Below are 4745 nucleotides of genomic sequence, written 5' to 3'. Positions count from 1 at the left end.
CACGTGCGCCTCCGCTCTCAGCCAATCGCAGCCTGGCTTTTTAATTGTGGCCCCGCCCCTCCCTCCTTCACCCTGTTGTTGATGAAAAAAGAAAAAAAACAATACGACCCACACCGAGGGTCATAAATTACCATGGAAACAAAAGGAGCTTTCATAGCCAATGTGCTGCATTAAATGGAAAGGCTTGATTAAGATCTTTAATGTTGAAACTACTGAGAGATAATAAATTTCTCCCCCAATTTTGGCAATTGCAGCCTAATTAATTGTTTCAATTGATGGATTATGACACAATGGGCCCCATACACCACCGGACACAAAAAAACAAACCACACAACCACGTCAGCTGAGGTCGGTTTATGGTTATTTTGCAAGTCTTTATGGTTGCTTTGTGTCTTTCCGGGTCACCCTGCGCATCTTGGACTCATTTTGTCTCGCTGTGGTCATTTTGTCTCGCTGTGCATCTCCCTGTAATTATTTTGAGTCTAATTTTGGTTGTTTTGTCTTTCTCGCTGGGATATTGACCAGTGGCTCGCTGACAGCGTGAGGTGAGAGAGAAAACCACACAGAAAGCAGCATATTTTGCCAAAATTCTGTCAAAACAACGAGAACAAAGAGGTTTTTTTTCACGAATTCCTGGTTTAATGTTGACGTGTAATGTCTTAAGCAACTTTTTAAAAAGTGTGTTTTTCCTTAACTTGTGGGCTTCTTTCACAGGGGCCCTGTATCAAAATTGTGTTTAAAGACTGTGTTTGCGTTTATGTTGTGCTCACATAAAGCATATTCCTGAACAAACGCATTCAATCATTTTGCCTGGTCTATTGTGCATTGTGGGAGATGGGTAATATGGGCAGGAGGAGAGGCCCCCCCAAAAAATCTTTTGTGATAAGTGTGGCGAGAGTCAAATTTAAATTACATCGTCTGATTGTGCATGTGACACATATCACTTTTGCTATGTTGAAAAGAATCTACATTCTGAAGACTATTTGAAAAACGTTCCAAAGGTTGTGAGCGTTAAGGAACACCAAATACAACGGAAATTTTTTTCAACACTTTTTTCCAACATGGCGAGAGACTAAGATTGAATTGTCACAATTAATCGGTTTGATTATTGTTACATCCGCCAATATGCAATGTAATTTCTTGACTGAGCCTGCTGGTCGAGTTCCCATGATGGCGCCACCACGCATGAAACCCTCCTCTTTAATGCAGATTTTTCGGCCAGCGCTTTTATTGAGGCGAGCTGAAAGGTTCACGTGGGTGTTTCTTGAGCCGAGATCCAGCAGTGGGTCAAAGCAGATTTTTGTGCAGCCGGAGGGAGTGGGTGTGAAGAGAAGACCTGTTTTTAATGGGTGCAACTCCGAGCAATGCTCAAGAGTGTCAGACCCTTTCAGTCTTTGCATCTTCCACCTCATTCCTCTTGCATGGATAGATATGATTTTACCATAATCTTTTTATGCTCTAAATTGTCGCCAACAAACGCAGGCCAGAGGACGATACCGGCTTTACGGGCGGGGCGGCCTCTTTTTGGCTCTCGTCTTCACATTTCTTTCCCAGTGGTTTGAAATAGAGCACATGCTATTCAACAGCAGCCACCATATTGTCGGATGAAGTCGTCCCACTTTGATTGGCAGTGTAAAATGCACCCTTCTGTAGCCTAGTAACAAGCCAAAGTGATTTAAACGCAGCTTAAAATGATCTACTCGCTCGCCGATCAGCTCGGACGGACGGGAAGGCCTGCCGCGCTCTGTTCGGTCTTGAAAGTGTTCTGTGTGAAACCGATGGCCCTTCTCACGTGCAGGAAAAGGAAGACGAAAAAAAAAGAAAACCTTTAACATCAAAGCTGAATCTCATTAGCGGTGTAGGTCAAACGGTGGGTGAACAGACTTTACTGTGGGAATTCAAGGACCCCCCTGACTTTAACCCCAGCACTTGATGAGCTGAGGAACATACAAATGAACGAGAAATGAAAGGGCATCTTTCACTGTAAGAGGTAAACTATACCTGGGAAAATGTCTGTTCATTCCATTCGACAAATCCTCCTTGAGGTATTTTTTTTTCTCTAAATGATATGCTGGGAAACTTAAAAGCAGCAGCAGCATCATCATGACGGTACAAGCTTCCTTTTCATGCACATGCGGGAGGAAAAGTGGCCTTATTAAGAAGTGGATTACCGGCAAGCCTAAGAAGGCAACAGCCCAAGAGACCCAGGCCCTCAGGTGGTACAAGCGCCAAAGGTTCACTGTGTGGGGTCATTTAATAGACTGAAAATGTGCTGGATAATACATGCATGCACCACACTAAAGGACAATATTAACTGACGCCTTTTATCATGTTTGTGCTGAATAGTAGAGTTACCGGGGAGCGGCTCCTCTTTGTCTCCGTGTCTCTCGTCCGTCTGGATGCTCCTCCACAGGCCTTTCAACCTGGGGAGAGATTAGACAATTAAAGTCACGTGTGCCGATCGCTCCCCTGCTGCAGCTGGGGGGGGGGCGGGGTTCTCCTGAGCCACCTCCACCCTCACACCCTTAATGCATTTGTGCTTACTTGAATCAGCAAACATTTACATAATGGGGTAGTGTGCAGCACTTTACTTTTCTCCTTGTGTAAACTGTGTCGACTGAGTCCGAACCGGTACACTGGTGTGTCTCACCTCCCAGCATTCAGCATTGACAAACGCAGGCTTGAGAGCATCATACAGTCACTCCCTCCACACAAAATCGGGTATCAACAACAGATTTTTACAAATTCTCATTATATAGGACACTGTTGCCGTAGACTCATTGAACACACACGTAGAACACGCAGGATTATGAGATATTTTTCCTGCAGCTGAAGTGACAGCGTTTTGATGCCTAAACCACCAAACGCTCCCATCATGCGGAACACTGCTTGAGAGAGAGAGAGAGAGAGAAAAAAAATTCCTGTTTGGTTCCTCTTTTTTTTTCCCCCGCAAGGGAAAAAAAGTTTCAGCCAAATCCCCAAACTATTCAACTCAACGGGCAGAAACGCAGAAAAAAAAACTGCATGATACAGTCATGAAACCACAGCTACATATGAGACGGTCCCGTGCACCGTGCGCTGGTTGACGTGCACAGGGGCCAGATGCGGTGATGTGCTCCACAATGGAAGCATCCTCTGATGTTCCCCTATCAAACAAAGCTTCCCCTCATGACCGGGTCCGCGCCAGAAGAGGTTCATTCCGAGAACACGGTAGCTCGATGGAGCTTCAACGAGACAGAAGCCCGTTTGATCCTAATCCTCGATGCGGATCGTGGCCTCATCCTGTAAACTCAACGCTTGTGAGCACGTGGTGCGCCTCAGGGGGGAACATGAAATGTGTCAAACACTTCAGTGAATTTTCACCTCTGTCTCCCAGTCTGGGAACACAAAACAAAAAAAAGAAAGAAGATGAATCGACCAGGCCCTCTTTCACTTCTGTTTCCCATCTGGAAACAAAAGGGGGAGTTACACTTTACAAACAGCATCGCATATATAGAAGTGAGGATGGCTGAGGATGGAGTTGGTCGCTGTGGTTTAATTTCTTTGGAAGGGAAACGGCCACGGTTCGTCTGAAACCCCCATTCGACATGTACTTAGTTCACGCAGCTGTTTTTGCTCACAGCTCAGTGGAATTGGGCCACGTGCTGGCTCTCTGGTGGGTTTGGGGACCAGAAAGATACACGGTGCATGGTTATGGGACTGATTAAGATGCCACCAAATATAATAAAATCAAATAAAAGAGAAGAATGCCGTCTGTGCACGGTTTTCTTCAACAAGTACCATTTTCACTTTAATTCATTCAGTGTTCAGTTTAAAAAGTTATGAGCTATTAAAAAAAAAAAAAAGCAGCTGCCGCACAGACCACACACACACTCCCCCTTCAGTTTCACTTCAATTACGTCCACAGTTGTGTCACTGTCTGATTTCTCGCACACTCTCACCAAATGTGAAACGTTCTGTTAGTGGTTTGCCATTTGTGGGGCCAACTGCAGTGAATCAATGTGATGGGTGTGTTTGTTTACTTTCTCATGAATTCAGCGTAACTATGATGATTTCAATGAACCTATAATCAATTTTGGACACCAAAAGTCAGTATGAGACACATTTGAAGTATGACTCAGTCAGTATACATGAATATTTTCTATCACTCGTGTGTTTCATTAGCGAATGGCGCCATCCAGTGGTTCGAATACTCAATGAACGAGGGTTTTTAATGTTGACAGGAAGTTGAGGTGAATTCAATTACTGCTTGAAACCTACTTTATTCTTAGTTTATTCAATATAAAAGTCAACCTATCTGTTCACAGCCTTTAAAGTGTCACTTTCATCCTCATAACCATCACATGTATATAGCACTCGCATCAGCATATGAGAGGGCTGTCTGTTGTCTCTGGCTATACCTGATGAAGATTCTTTTTTTTTTTTTTGAAGTGAGCTCAACTTAAAGTATCTATAGTCATCTCAGTAGTCGTGTGAATTATTACCTAAGTTAAAGAGCTCTTGACAAACAGTCTGAGTAGTTTGAAACATTAGCAAACTTGTGAATAAAAGCAAATAACGGATACAGACTTAAACATGCAGCTATTTGCGATGAAACTCAACTTAATAATGTTTCTAATTGGTTAATCCGCTTCATAATATCCCAGGGAAATAAGAGTCCCAGTCGTCCTCTCTTTAAATCTGATCTCTTTTACCACATGCATTTTGAGGTTGCACGATCGTGATGTCACCAGTTGACAATAAAT

The sequence above is a fragment of the Scophthalmus maximus genome, chromosome 7 (assembly GCF_022379125.1).
Source record: "Scophthalmus maximus strain ysfricsl-2021 chromosome 7, ASM2237912v1, whole genome shotgun sequence".
Lineage (NCBI taxonomy): Eukaryota > Metazoa > Chordata > Actinopteri > Pleuronectiformes > Scophthalmidae > Scophthalmus > Scophthalmus maximus.
This window is presented reverse-complemented; position numbering follows the sequence as displayed.